The 16,048-nt window shown below is 46.4% G+C and overlaps 1 long non-coding RNA gene across 1 annotated transcript in view; it reads right to left on the reverse strand.

Annotated features, from left to right (window-relative positions):
- LOC132383573 (uncharacterized) overlaps positions 1 to 9,970 on the reverse strand; it is a 161,340-nt gene extending 151,370 nt beyond the window's left edge. The window contains exons 1-2 of the long non-coding RNA XR_009508727.1: positions 9,880 to 9,970; positions 6,954 to 7,076 (exon numbers count right to left, since the gene is read on the reverse strand). This is a non-coding gene — a long non-coding RNA (uncharacterized LOC132383573). The remainder of the gene's footprint in view (positions 1 to 6,953; positions 7,077 to 9,879) is intronic.
- Positions 9,971 to 16,048: the final 6,078 nt, after the last annotated feature.

Consider the following 16,048-nt stretch of genomic DNA (forward strand, 5'->3'; position numbering starts at 1 on the left):
GAGAGTAGAGAGTGACAGGGAGAGGGGGGAGAGGGTGGGAGGGAGGGAAGATTGAGAGAGAGAGGGGGAGAGTGCGTCTGTGAGAGAGCGAGGGGGAGAGTGTGTGTGAGAGAGAGAGAGGAGGAGAGTGTGTCTGAGAGAGAGGGGGCGTGTCAGTGAGAGAGAAAGGAAGGAGGTGTGTGTCAGAGAGAGAGGGGGGAGTGTGTGTCTGAGAGAGGGGGGAGAGTGTGTAAGAGAGAGATGGGGAGAGTCTGTTTCAGAGAGAGAGAGGGGAGAGTCTGTGTCAGAGAGGGGGGAGAGTTTGTGTGACAGAGAGGGGGAGAGTGTGCGTGAGAGAGAGGGGGCGGGGAGAGTGTGTCTGAGAGAGAGAGGGGGAGAGTGCGTCTGTGAGAGAGAGGGGGGAGTGTGTGTTTGAGAGAGGGTGGAGAGGTGGTGTGTGAGAGAGAGAAAGGGGGGAGAGTGTGTGTGAGAGATAGAGAGGGGGAGAGTGTGTGTGAGAGATAGAGGAGGAGAGGTGTCTGAGAGAGGGGGAGAGTGTGTCAGAGAGAGAGGGAAGTGTGCGTTAGAAAGAGGTAAAGTGTGTGTTGTGAGAGAGGAGGGTGAGAGTCTGTGACAGAGAGAGATGGGGAAGTGTGTGTGTGAGAGAGAGGGGGGGAGAGTGTGTGTGAGAGAAAGGGGGGGAGAGGTAGTGTGTGAGAGAGAGTGGGGAGAGTTTGTGTGAGGGAGAGAGTGCGGAGAGTGTGTGTGAGAGAGAGAGGAGGAGAGGTGTGTGAGGGAAGGGGGAGAGTGTGTGAGGGAAGGGGGAGAGTGTGTGAGGGAAGGGGGGAGAGTGTGTGTGAAAGAGAGGGGTGAGTGTCAGAGAGAGAGAAGGGAGAGTGGGGGAGTGTGAAAGAGAGAGCGAGGGAGAGAGTGCGAGAGAGAGGGGAGAGAGTGAGAGAGAGAGGGGAGAGAGTGTGAGAGAGAGAATGGGGAGAGTGTGAGAGAGAGATGGGGAGAGTGTGAGAGAGAGAGATGGGGGAGAGTGTGAGAGAGAGATGGGGAGAGTGTGTGAAGAGAGATGGGGGGAGAGTGTGAGAGAGAGATGGGGAGAGTGTGAGAGAGAGATGGGGAGAGTGAGTGAGAGAGAGGGGGAGAGTGAGAGAGAGAGGGGGAGAGTGTAAGGAGAGAGAGGGGGAGAGGTGTAAGAGGGAGAGTGTAAGAGAGAGAGGGGGAGAGTGTGAGAGAGAGAGGGGGAGAATGTGAGAGAGAGAGGGGGAGAGCGTGAGAGAGAGAGGGGAGAGTGTGTCTGTGAGAGACAGTGGGCAGGGGAGAGTGTGTCTGTGAGAGAGAGGGGGGGAGAGTCTGTGTGAGAGCGAGAGGGGGAGAGTGTGCGAGAGAGAAGGGGGAGAGTGTGCGAGAGAGGGGGATGAGTGAGAGAGAGAGGGGGGATAGTGTGTGTGTGAGAGAGAGGGGTAGAGTGTGTGTGAGAGAGATGCGGGGGAGAGTGTGTGTCAGAGAGGGGAGGGAGAGTATGTGAGAGAGAGAGGGGAGAGTGTGTGAGAGAGAGAAGCGGAGAGTGTGCGTGAGAGAGAGGGGGGAGGGTGCGTGAGAGAGAGGGGGGAGGGTGCGTGAGAGAGAGGGGGAGGGTGCGTGAGAGAGAGGGGGGAGGGTGTGAGAGAGAGGGGGGAGGGTGCGTGAGAGAGAGGGGGGAGGGTGCGTGAGAGAGAGGGGGGAGGGTGCGTGAGAGAGAGGGGGGAGGGTGCGTGAGAGAGATGGGGGAGGGTGCGTGAGAGAGACGGGGAGGGTGCGTGAGAGAGACGGGGAGGGTGCGTGAGAGAGACGGGGGAGGGTGCGTGAGAGAGACGGGGGAGGGTGCGTGAGAGAGACGGGGGAGGGTGCGTGAGAGAGACGGGTGAGGGTGCGTGAGAGAGACGGGGAGGGTGCGTGAGAGAGAGAGGGGGAGGGTGCATTTGTGTGTGTGAGAGGGGGAGAGTGTGTGTGTGTGTGTGTGTGTGTGTGTGTGTGTGTGTGTGTGTGTGTGTGGGGTAGAGTGTGTGTGTGAGAGAGAGAGGGGGGAGTGTGTGTCTATATGTGTGAAAGAACGAGACTGTGAGAGTTTGTGTGTGTGAGAGAGATTTTGTGTGCCAATGTTACATCTACAAGCATCTTGATGTCAATGTATCTGTATTCATATTTTCTTTTGAAGTGAATGAGTTAAATAAAATTAATACACAGGTTGAAGGTGTTACACATCAAAGGGCACAAAATATCAATCAACATTGTTTCAGTCTTAAGATCACATATACATTTGCTGCATGAAATTGTAAATGTATTCTAAATTTGTTATGATATAGCAATCTACATTTCCACTCGTAGTATCACTTGCCTAGTGTTCAGATGAGGTAATGAAGTTTCCTCTGACCCCCTCTGTAATCCCTACACAGATGCTCATTCCCTCTACAAGTTCAGCAGACATCAGATATGAAGCCTCTAATGAGAATGTCTCCAGAAAACTGGTTTTCTGTGCTGAATAGACTGCTACTGCCTGTGCAGTGACTTTGATTATAGTCCTGCCGCTGTCTGTACGTTCACCCCATACGGGTTTCCTCCTGGTGCTCTGGTTTCCTCCCACAGTCCAAAGACGTACCAGTTGATAGGATAATTGGCCATTGCAAATTTCCCTGTGATTAGGCCAGGATTAAAATTGGGGGAGGGGGCTCATTGGGATGTGTTCGTGACCCACTGTGTGGCCAGTGACTAAGGGGAAACTCTGAGATGAAGGAAAGCCTGCAGCATCATATCTGAGCACAGCTCATGGGAAAAAAACCACAAATGAAGGAAAGCAGAAGCATGAATGCAGAAGATAGAGAGTGTGTGTCAGCAAACTATCAATAAAGTATAGTGATTCCTTCCTCTCCAGCCCTTCACCTTTCCTGCCCACCTGGCTTCACCTATCACCTTCTAGCTACCCTCCTTCCCCCTGCCCCCCATCTTTATATTCTGTTCCTCAGCCTTCCAGTCCAGATCTGATGAAGGGCTTCGGCCCAAAACATCAATTGTTTACTCATTTCCATAGATACTGCCTGACCTGCTGAGCTCCTCCAGCAATTTATGTGTGTTGCATCAGATATGAACAGGCCTCTTTCAAAGTAGACATTAACTCTCAGCTGAACTCTTTCTCAGTCTGCATGTATTTTTTAAAACAAGTAAGGAGGCATGGGATCCAAGGGAACATTGCTTTGTGGATCCAGAACTGGCTTGCCCACAGAAGGCAAAGAGTGGTTGTAGACGGATCAGATTCTGCATGGATTCTGCATGGTGTGCCTCAGGGATCTGTTCTGGGATCCCTAATCTTTGTGATTTTTATAAATGACCTGGATGAGGAAGTGGAGGGATGGGTTAGTAAATTTGCTGATGACACAAAGGTTGGGGTGTTGTGGATAGTGTGGAGGGTTGTCAGAGTTTACAGCGGGACATCGATAGGGTGCAAAACTGGACTGAGAAGTGGCAGATGGAGTTCAACCCAGATAAGTGTGTGGTGGTTCATTTTGTATGTCAGATATGATGGCAGATTATAGTATTAATGGTAAGACTCTTGGCAGTGTAGAGGATCAGAGGGATCTTGGGGTCCGAGTCCATAGGACACTCAAAGCTGCTGCGCAGGTTGACTCTGTGGTTAAGAAGTTATATGGTGCATTGGCCTTCATCAACCATGGGGTTGAGTTTAAGAGCCAAGAGGTAATATTACAGCTATATGGGACCCTGGTCAGACCCCACGGAGTACTGTGCTCAGTTCTGGTCACCTCACTACAGGAAGGATGTGGAAGCCATAGAAAGGGTGCAGAGGAGACTTACAAGGATGTTGCCTGGATTGGGGGCATTTCTTACGAGAATAGGTTGAGTGAACTTGACCTTTTCTCCTTGGAGCAACAGAGGATGAGAGGTGACCTGATAAAGGTGTATAAGATGATGAGAAGCATTGATCATGTGGATAGTCAGAGGCTTTTCTCAGGGCTGAAATGGCTAGCATGAGAGGGCATAGTTTTATGGTGCTTGGAAGTAGGTATGAGGAGATGTCAGGGGTAAGTTTTTCATGCAGAGAGTGGTGAGTGTGTGGAATGGGCTGCCAGCAACTGTGGTGGAGGCGGATACAATACGGTCTTTTAAGAGACTCCTGGATAGGTACATGGAGCTCAGAAAAAGAGAGGTATGGGTAACCCTAGGTAATTTCTAAAGTAGGTACATGTTCAGCACAGCATTGTGGGTTGAAGGGCCTGTATTGTGCTGTGGTTTTTCTATGTTTCTATGAATCGATTGATTGCCACTTGCACCCAACTATTCATGTTCAAAAGGAAAGATTTAATTTCTATGGGCCATTTAAATGTTGGTTTCAGAAAATAGTCCTCTAAAGTTCTCTATAATCAATAAATCAATAATCTATAAAATAATCTTAAAATAAAGTCTCCGCCATTTTTCTTATAATCCTTCTTGGTGTTCATAGGTATATTTAAGTATCCACAAGACATTTTGGTCTCTGCCAAAAACATTGACTGTTTATTCCCCTCCATGGATGCTGTCTCAGAAAATGTAGAGGAGCTTGACCCAAAGGCAGAGCAACAGAGACAATTTTAGCAACAAATAATAAGCTATAAAATAACAAACCATGGGGGGGGGGGTGGCACAAAACAAGAGAACAGAACCTAAGATGACATGGCAACAAGGTAACTGAAGGCTAGGAGCAATAGGTCAGGGCTGACTGGCTCGATGGGTGAACAAAGGACTGGATGAGAATTGGGTTTAAATAGGCTGCAGGTGATGAGATGGAACTGAGTGGCAGTTGATTCCTGCTAACTGCGAAGCAAATGGGAGGTGCCATGCCACGCTTTGCTGAGCTCCTCCAGAAATGTGTGTGTGTGTGTGTGTGTTGTATTTCCTACAAAGAGGAAAATCCCTCAAAAAGTAGTGGATATGGCCCTGTCCATCACAGGTAAAGTCCTCCCCATCACTGAACACATCCACAGGAAAGCAGCATCAATCAAGGGCCCCCCATCACCCAGTTCAAGTACTGTTGCCATCAGGATTTCCCCCCCCCACCCGGTTCAGGAACCATTACTATATCTCAACCCTCTGGCTCTTGAAGCAGAAAAGATACCTTCACTCACCCCAACACTGAACTGCTCCCACAACTTATGGATTCTCTTTCATCTGGTGTTCTTGATATTTATTGCGTACTTGTGTACTTTTATTATTATTGCATTTGCAGTCTGTTGTCTTTTGCATTTCAGTTGTCCATCCTGTTGGGCGCAGTCTTTCATTGATTCTATTGTCTCTTGGTTTATGTGTATGCCCGCAAAAAAATGAATCTCGGGGTTGTATATGGTAACATATAAGTACTTTGATAATAATTTTACTTCGTATATTTGGAGTGTTGTCGCTGTTGTACCATGGGGAACAGCATCTGCAAGCTGCGACCGAGGGGGAATGCGACATTGAGCGGATAACTCACGGTAATGGTGCAGACTGCGGAGACAATACAGGCTGCGACACCAGGAATAACTACACTGCTCCTGCCTGAAATGATCCCACTGGATCGTTCCCATTTTACGGAACGGTCGGGGCATTACAGAATTTGCTGACGGGAAAAGACCGCATTCGTGTCCATCTCCGGCTGTATTGCGTTGGAGTGCGGCTTCCATTCTGAGTGCGGATTTATCAACAACCTTCCGCTTCAGAGGCAATGCGCTCACAATATAAAAATTACTAGCACGAATAGTATGGTTATTCAGCACGGGTACCGCGAGTTCCTACGAAACAGAACCTCCAGCAAAACGTGATGACGAGCAAAGGACAGGCTAACAGATAAATAAGCACAAAAGATTCTGCGGATGCTGGAAATCTAAAGTAACACATGCAAAATGCTGGAGGGACTCAGCGCGTCAGGCGGCATTTAATGGAAAGGGATAAAGTCAACGTTTCAGACGGATACCCTTCAGCGGGTCAAATTATGAAACATTTCTAACACGCAAACCACCGTTTTTTCGACTGCTGTCATGACGCACACTTGCTTCAACGTTTTAAGATTAAAATTCTCGCCCGTATTTTGCCATGTCTCCGTACAGTCACCCTCTCTCCCTCTGTGACCTCTCCCGCCCCATAACAATGCGAGGTAACTCCAGTCCCAGCCTCCCGAGCGCCCCTGTATTTAACCACGGCCTCAAATGCAACTCCCATTGGCTTTATGCTTCGGAATTCACAATCTAAACCTTTTCACCCCCCCCCCAATCAAAACAGGAGCTTTAAACGGACCCCAGTCAACATTTTCATCACTCGCTTTAATATCATTGCAAGCGGCGCGGTAGCTTCACTTGGATGTAGCACTGCCCTAAAGCGCCATCGCAGGGGCTCTTTTTGTTCTGGGTGCTAGGGAAATGCAATTTAGTTTTTGTTTTTAATTTGTGGATATTGACTGGATCTCAAAATGCACGGGGCGCTTTAATTAGAAAATGCCGCAATGCTGAAAACGGCAACTCAATCCCCCCCCCCCTCCACCAACCACGCATGGAAATAAATATGTTAAATGCAAATTAAAGCGAATAATTAAGCAGCCGAGCGAGTAAAACAGTTCAGCTCAGAGAGGGGGGGATGTGCGGCCGCTCCTCCGCTGACTGCAAGCAGCAGCCGCAAGGATAGTTCAAGCGGAATTTTAATTCACTTCAATATTTACAGTAATTTAGCAAGACGTCGACTGAGAAGCTGTGAAACTGCCATTTGGCTACCCCCACCTCCTCCTTCCCCAATTCCCCGCAGGCTTCTCGTGTCGCTTCGCTGCCTTTTTCGGGGCTGCAGCCTCGGGCGTGTAATTTAACAGGGGGAGGGGGTTGGGAAGATCATTTTCATTCTTTTGTATCTCCACTGCTAATTACGAAACAGTAATTAGGGAGCGTAATGAGTAACTGGCACCTTGATTATCATACCTTGTGTCGGGGTGACGGTTCTCCCTGAAGACTTGGGCAAGCTCCATTGTCCGTGACGTGTCGCACTCCAACACTCACTCAACCCCCACTTCACTCAGTCCCGACACGGACTAGACAGTGACACTGGACATCAGCGTCCCACAGACAACAGAGAGAGAGAGAGAGAGAGAGAGAGAGAGAGAGAGAGAGAGAAATAAAATCGTATGTGTTGTTCAAGAGTCTTATTAACCATTTTTCTTATTGCCCCCTGCCCCGGACTGAATGTGCAAACTCATATTGGTTGCTGCTCATGCATTTCACGAGCTCCTGAGAGGGCCCTCGGGCTAGGTTTTATTGCTTTTTCACAAAATACATCTGCATTGCTCTTTAACACTAGAAGCTGCCGCTAGGGAACAGATATTTTGAGTTCTTTTTTGAAAGAAAACAATACAGCTCAACTCCATGCTGATTTCGACCTTCCCTTCAAGGTTAACTGAGAGTATCGGGACTCCTGAGCGCCGTGGGGAGGGAATTGGGGATGGGAGGGGGAGGAGGGAAAATAAGGGATTTAAAAGAAACGGGAAGAGGGGAGAGAGCCAGGGCTGGAAAGAGAAAAGGGGGAGGTAGGAAGAGACAGATCGCAAGGTTACGGAGAAAAGAGACGGACTGACTGAATCAGTGGAGAACGATGGAAGGTAGCAGACATGGAGGAAAGAGAGACTGGAAGAGAACGAGGAGGACAAAGGAACAAAGAGAAAAGGATCAGGAGTGGAAGAAAGGAGTTAAGAGGGAAATAGACTGTGGCCCAAATTGATGCCTGCCCGAAATTAGTCAAGGCAATGCAGTCCTCTCGACACATGGTGTTCAATATAAAGGTCTCAAGTCTGTCCGTTCATTTGGCCGACATCCAATCTACACGAAGAATGTATCAACTGACCCCGTCCCCTCCCAAATGCATTTGCCACAGCTTTCTGTGCTCGGTCATCGCCAGCCTTTACTGAAATCCGGAAGTTCAATCTTCAGACGTTCTCAAAAGCTCATCTCCCATGTAAGCTTAGAAGGGAAGGGGGCAAGGGAACGTTTCAGGTCGGAGGCTGAATCGTTCTGTTAGTTGAGGGTTACAGATTCCTTCTTCTCCAGCCCTTTACATTTCACTTATCATCTTGCATCTAGCCTCCATCCCCTTCCTCCACCTTTTTATTCTGGCGTCTTCCTTCCCCCCCCCCCCGCCCCTCCTTTCCAGTCTTGATGGAGGGTGTTGGCTCTAAATGTCCGATGTTTATTCATCTCCACAGATGCTGCCTCATCCGCTGAGTTCCTCCAGCATTCTCTGTGTGTTGCTCTGAATTTCCAGCATCTGCAAATGTTCTTGTGTTTAAGATAAATGTCAGGTGGGATCTAATTGAATGGAAGAATGGATTTCCCCTGCTCTTACTGTGTTCCTGATAAATCCTGTTGGCCCATAACCCTTGACCTTGCTAAATCTCATTAGTTCTTTGTCTCGCAATGCCTCAGACTTGCCAAAGCCTCAGCCTATCTTGACAATCAGAGCAAAAATCAGCCCTCGCTATTTCCTCAGAATCTCTAATCTAACTCAAAACATTTACACCATTATTGGTAGTAGGTATTTCAAGTCACCAGATCCTCACCTTTAGGGGCCCTCACCTACTCCCACTCTTTACTAGATTCCACCCATAAAACCCTTTCACTTGCCTTGCTTTGTGTTTGGTCACTCCCTCCGGTTCTTCTTTCCTGATCTGCAGCCCATTACCTACCTGTGAGACAGGGAGTATACTGAAGATGTTTAAGCACATGTTTTCATTGCAGAATTTTGGATGATAGCTGTGTAAAATGGAAGGAGCCACCCAAATTAGTCCTTGCAGCAAACAGGAAGAGGAAGCTGTGATGGGATATTTATAAATAGGGATGCAATTGACTTGTATTCCTTCATGTGTGTCCATCTAAACTCTGCTGCCTAACATATCATCTTGTTCACTCATCGTCATCGTGCTGGCTGAGTTTCAGATCCAGAAATATCAATTTGCACATTCACCATAATTTCCTTCCAGTCCCTACACATATACTAAGCCTTATCTCAGCATCCTCTTCATGCCCAACATTTAACATTTCTGTACTCCTTTCTCCAAATCTGGCCATTAGTGCATCTTCAGTTTTACATACACTCAGTGGCCACTTTATTAGATACTTTCTATACCTAATACAGTGGCCACTGTATGTATGTCAAATCACAAACAAGAGAAAATCCACAGATGCTGGAAATCCAAGCACACACACAAAATGCTGGAAGAACTCAGCAGGCCAGGCAACATCTATGGAAAAGAGTACAGTCGACGTTCTGGGTTGGGACCCTTCGACATGACTGGCAATGGCTTTAGGCCTGAAATGTCAACAGTTCTTTTTTCCATAGATACTACCTGGCTTGCTGAGTTCCTCCAGCATTTTGCATGTGTCACTGAGTGTATGTTCATGGTCTTGTGCTGTTGTAGCCCATCCACTTCCAGGTTCAATGTGTTGTATGTTCAAAGATGCTCTTTTGGATGCCATCGTTGTAACGCTTGGCTCTTTGAGTTACAGTTGCCTTCCTCTCAGCTTGAACCAGTCTGGCCATTCTCTTCTGACCTCACTCACGATCAAGGTGTTTTCACTCACACAACTGGGTGCTTTTATGCTTCACACACCATTCTCTACAAACTCTAGAATCTGTTGCGTGTGAAAATCCCAGGAGGTCAGCAGTTTCTGAGGTACTCAAACCACCCCATCTGGCACCAGCCAGGTTTAGGATAAGTTATTACCCTTCAACCATCAGGTTCCTGAACCAGCATAGATAACTTCCGTCACCTCAATACTGAGCTTATTCAATAACCTTTGACTCAGTTTCAAGGACTCTGTAGTTCACGTTCTCTGTATTATTTATTCATTTACTTACTTAGTATTTGCAGAGCTTTTCTTCTTTTGCCCATGGTTGTTTGCCAGTGTTTGTGTGTAGTTTTTCATTGATTCTATTGTATTTCTTTGTTCAACTGTCAATGCCTGCAAGAAACGGAATCTCAGGGTAGTATATGGTGACATATACATACTTCGATATTAAACTTACTTTGAACTTTGAACAAAAGTGTATCGAAGCCTCTAAAATGAGCTGATTTTGAGAAGGACCAAACTGTGTTCTTGGGTTTCTCAAACAACGAGTCTTCAAGAAACAAGAAAGTGAACAGAGTTAATCCCGGATTTTCTGGGGAATTGATGGCAGTTTTGCATGCTATTGCTGGCATAGTTCTACATAGGATTTTCACCTTGAAGCGGCTCGTGCAACACCTTTACAGCTCGGGGCATCAGAGTTCAGAGTTCACTTCCAACGCCATCTGTAAGGAGTCTATACATCCTCCCCGTGGAATGTGTGCATGGGTTTGCTCCGAGTCTTGCGGTTTCCTCCCATTTTTTCAAAAACATACTGGGTCGGTTAATTGGTCATTGTAAATTCTCCCATGACTAGTTTCAGGTTAATCAGGGGTCGCTGGGCAGCACAGCTCAACAAGCCAAAAGGGTCTATTCTGCACTGTGACTTTAAATCAGGGGTTCCCTACCTGGGGTCCATGAGTCCCTTGGTTAATGGTAAGCTTCTGTGGCATAAAAAAGTGGAGGAATCCCTGCTCAAAGTGAAGAAATAGACAGAAAAATAGATAAATAAATGACTAGGATGCATTGTTTGTAGTCGATCATATGGCCAGCATTTGCTATCTGTGATTTAATTCAAAGTGAAATGGGCTTGGACTCTGGGAGCACTTTACAAAGAGCAAGTAACCCATCAAGTTTTTAAAAATTTTGATTTGAGATTATTGAACTGACCTCAAGGACAGGAGATCTGAAAGGACAGTAATCACACTCAAAATCTGGACATTGCTTAACATTACACTGCCTGCTTTTGGGCATAACTTTCTGAAGAGAGTGCTGGAAATCCTGCAATCTTATCCTGGGAACCAAACATGTGGTTTGTATTAAAAATGATTCAAAGTGTGCAGAGCAAAGAGGTAATCTCCAGCTCCCACAGCTACGTACAAGGAGACAGAATAGGTTTACGGCCACTTATTTAACAAGCACTCACTTCACAGTTGGTCTGTTTCTGGACTATAAACTAATTTTAGGTGGGGTCACGCTGTCACTTTGCTTCCCTTCAGGAGAAATGGTTTGACTACTTCTAACTGCTCTTTCTTTTGTTACTCCCCATTACACCACTGGCATTTGAGGCTCCTCCATCTCTGGTGCTGTTCAGGGCTTCCATCATCAAGTCAGTAGCTTCCTCTCGGTTTTCATTGCTGTCAATCACGCAAGTCTCGGGTGGAGACTCCAGAATACCATTGCACTCAGATGTAGAAGGTTTCTTCATCGCTGTTTCCACAACAGTTTTGATTTAGCAGTCAGGGTCGTTAGCCCTGAGTTGAACCCCCAAACCTGGAGGACCGGTGGACCACTCTTAGTCTGACCTCTACCCTTTGACCTGTTTGGCACATGTGACCCTGCCAAGAACCAAAGCATAAAGAACCGATTCCAGCCAGCGTAGTTCTCCAGGACATTGAGGCACGCAAGCCTCCAAACCCAATGACAAGGCTATGGTCCTCTTGGAGGGCTCTTTATTTTAGTTCATATAAACCAATGTGACTTTGCTTCAGACTGACACAAATTAAAATAAAACGATTACTAGTCAACTGCCTCAGGAAGGTACTGAAGCACAGGAAGAAGCTAAGATCACTGCTCAATTCAGATGTGCTATTAGTATGCTAGTACCACTCTGTGCACACATTGGCACGCGCATACGTGTACACACACACACACACACCACTCCACATTTGTGTCTAGTACCACTTCACAACACATAAGTAGAAGATGGAAGCCCAATTCAGATGTGTCATAAGTATGCTATCATATCCTAGCACCACACACACATACACACGCCTAGTACCACATTTGTAAGTACCACTGTACTACTTCATAACACTAAAGTAGAAGACAGAAGCCCTGAGCGTGGTTGTCACGGAAGCATGCTGGGGAAGTTTCAGCTGCAAATCAGATGCGCAGTCTGAAATGAGATGTGGACACAGCAGGAGATTATCTGCCTTATGGCATCCTCTACAGTACTGGTCAGCCAGCAGATAACACAACCCAGCGCCAGACCCTGACATTGGGAGGGGCCAGTCAGACAGATCGGGTCATACAGAACAATAGAAAGGAGCAGCAAAGTACTAGGAATTTATAATGGGATGATAGAAGCAAAGAGTTTAAATAACCCACTGATTTTTATAGATTTATAGCACTGATAAGGGTATTCCCAAGTTGGAGCGATGGTATCCTACCAGAGATTTGAACACTGAAATCTAAATTATTGCTGTTAGTGCAGAACTGAGGCCAAATCACATTCACAAATACCATCTTCAAAAGAGTTGAAAGAATTCCCTTCTGCCTTCTCAAGTACATAGAAAAGATCCAGGTAGTTCACTCTATTCACTTGTCAACCACATTTATAAAACTTGCTGCCCAGGGTTGTTAGCCCTGAGCTGAACCTCTGAACCTGGAGGACTGGTGGACCACTCTAGGTCTGGCTTCTGCCCTTTGACCTGTTTGGTACGAATGACCCTACCAAGAGCCCTCTCTCCAGCCAACGTAGTTCTCCAGGCCATTGAGATGTGCATGCCTCCAAACCCAACAAGGCCGTGTTCCTCTTGGAGGACATTCATGAAAATAGACTATGTATTTTGTTTTTCTTCTAGTATCTTGGCTTTGCTGGAAAGGTCAGCATTTGCTCTCCAGCCCTTGGGAAGGTTGTGGTCAGTCAGCTTGTTGAACTCAGCAGTCTTTCTGGTTAAGTAATCCCACAGTACTGTTCAGTAGGAGTCCCAGGATTTAGATCCAGCAATAACGAAGAATAAAGGACCAGTGATACATCCCACAGCAGGAGAGCCTCACACCATCACAGGAAAGCAGGATCCATCATCAAATACCCCTACCAACCAGGCCATGCTCTCTTCTCTGCTACCATCAGGAAGAAGGTACAAAAACCTCAGGACTCACACTACCAAGTTCTGAAACAATTATTACCCCTCATCCATCAGGCTCTTAAACCAGACAGGATAACTTACTCAACTTTACTCGCTCCATCACTGAACTGTTCCCACAAACAATGGACTCACTTTCATGGACTGTTCATCTCATGTTCTCAATAATTGTTGAGTATTATTTTTCTTCGTTTTGTATTTGCACATTGATTGGTTGTCCATCCTCTTGGGCGTGGTCTTTCAACAGTTCTATTGTGTTTCTTGTATTAAAATAAAACAATTACTAGTCAACTGCCTCAGGAAGGTACTGAGTGAGGCACAGGAAGAAGCTAAAACCACCGTCCAATTCAGATGTACCATCAGTATGCCCACAAGAAAATGAATCTCAGAGTTGTACAAGGTGACATATATGTACTCTGATAATAGATTTATGTTGAACTTTAAACTTTTGAGTTCAACTTGAATGTGAATTTGCATGTGGTGATCTTTACATGGACTTGCTGCCCTTGACCTTCTTGCTGGTAGAGGTCACAGGTTTGGGAGGCAGCGTTGGAGTAGTCTAGCTGAGTGACTGTGGTGCATTCTATCCGTAGTGCCCACTGCAGTCACCGTGCATCTGTGGTGGAGAGAGCAAACGATTAGGGTGGTGTTTGAGGTGCCGATCAAGGAAGGCCAATTTCCTGAAAGTTTTTGGAACCGTAGTCATCCAATCTAAATGGAAAATATTCCATCATGTATCTGACCTCTGGCTTGTAGAAATTAGAAAGGCTCTGAGGAGTCAATCTAGTCTCTGATCTGTACGTGGTCAGTCCAGCTGTGCTTCCTGTCCTTGCTGACTCCTCAAATGTTGATTATGGGGTGGTAGCACCATTAATGTCGAGGCTGGGAGGTGGGAGTCTTCCTTGTTAGATGTAGTTGTTGCCTGTCATGTGCATCACATGTCACACATTGATTGGCCTATCGTCTGAACATTCTTATAGACACAGGCTGCTTCATTAGCTGGGGGGGGGGGGGGGGTTTCAAATGGAAATGAACATTGTCCAGTCACAAATCATCCCCACTTCCAACCTTATGCTGGAAGTCATTGATGAGGCAATTAAAGGCTTACAACATTGCCCTGTGGAATAGTTTAACTATCTTCCACTTTGAGAGGTACAGCGCTATGCAAAAGTCTTAGGCACACTAGTTATATATATGTGCCTAAGACTTTTGTACAGTACTGTATATTGCCAACCATTTTGCCCACCATTGACTCCAGTTTTATCAGGGCTCCTGGATGCCACATTTCGTTGAATACTATCTTGATATCAAAGGATTTTACTGTGACTTCACCTCAGCAGCTTATTTATTGATTGATTGAGATACAGCACGGAACAGGCCCTTCCAGCCCTTTGAGCCCTGCTGCCCAGCAACCCCTGATTTAACCCCAGCCCAAACAATTTACAAAGACCAATTAACCTACTAACTGGTACGTCTTTGGACTGTGGGAGGAAACCAGAGTACTCGGAGGAAATCCATGCATTCCACAGTGAGGACACTCAGACTCCTTACATCTGGCATCGGAATTGAACTCCGAAATCCAACACCCCAAGCTGTAATAGTGCCTGCTGTGCCACCGTGGTACCAGTTCATTGGCCCACGTTTGGATCATGGCTGTGCTGAGTGGTTCCAGTGAAACCTACAATGGGCATGACTAGGTAGGTTATTAGTGAGAAAGTGCCTTTTGATAGCAGCTTCTATCACTCTGTTGGTGATAAAGTACAATTGAGAACCATTTCCACAACCTACGGACTCACTTTCAAGGACTCTTCATATTATATCCTTGATACTTATTGCTTATTTACTCACTAATATTATTTCTTTTTTCTTTTGTATTTGCACAGTTTGTTGTCTTTTGCACATTGATTGTCTGTCCATCCTGTAGGGGGTGGTCTTTCATTGATCCTATTATGGTTCCTGATTTACACCCACAAGAAAGGCTTCTGTTAGTCTTGATAGACCACGGATTTGCACCTTGGAAAGTTTTTTTTTAATGGAAGACCAGCAGTTGCCCATGCTGCAAGTCTCCCCTCTCCACACCACCGATGTTGTCCAAGGGAAGGGCATTAGGACCCATACAGCTTGGCACCGGTGACGTCGCAGGGCAATGTGTGGTTAAGTGCCTTGCTCAAGGACATACACGTAGCCTCAGCCAAAGCTCGAACTAGCGACCTTCAGGTAACTAGATGAACACCTTAACCACTTGGCCCCGCGTCAACACACCCACAAGAAAACAACAGTCAGGTTTGTATAGGGTGACATCTATGTACTTTGATAGTAAGCTTTGAGCCAGTAGATAATGGCCAAGCAGCATCTTTGGGAATGGGGGGGGGGAGGAGTGGTGGAACTTCTGGAATTTAATGAGTAGATGCACAAACTACGCTCAGTTACCACTTTATTGGGTACATTTGTACACCTGATCATTAATGCAAATATCTAATAGCTAATCATGAGGCAGCAACTCAATGCATTAAAGCATGCAGACATGGTCAAAAGGTTCAGTTGTTCGGATCAAACATCAGAATGGGGAAGAATTGTGATGTAGGTGACTTTGACCGTGTTGGTGCCATGCAGGTGGTTTGAGTATCTCAGAAACTGTTGATTCCTGGGATTTTCCACACAAGGGTCTCCAGAGTTTACAGAGAATGGTGCGAAAAACAAACAAAAAGAAACATTTGGTGAGCAGCAGTTCTGTGGGTGAAAATATCTTGTTAATGGGAGAGGTCAGAGGAGAATGGCCAGACTGGTTCAAGCTGACAGGAACTCAAAGAACCCCACTTTACAACAGGAGAGCATCTCCGAATGCACACGTCGAACCTTAAAGGTGATGAGCTACGGCAGCAGAAGACAACAAAGATACACTCAGTGGCCACTTTATTAGTTACAGCAGGTACCTAATAATGTGGCATCTAAGTGTAGTATTACCCCTTCAATTACTTAAAAGAAGCCGAATAGACTGGAACCGCGCACTGCCGGAACGGAAAGGTGGCTCATTATAGTAGGGATGGGGGC

This window comes from Hypanus sabinus, chromosome 30, assembly GCF_030144855.1.
Source record: "Hypanus sabinus isolate sHypSab1 chromosome 30, sHypSab1.hap1, whole genome shotgun sequence".
Taxonomy (NCBI): Eukaryota; Metazoa; Chordata; class Chondrichthyes; order Myliobatiformes; family Dasyatidae; genus Hypanus; species Hypanus sabinus.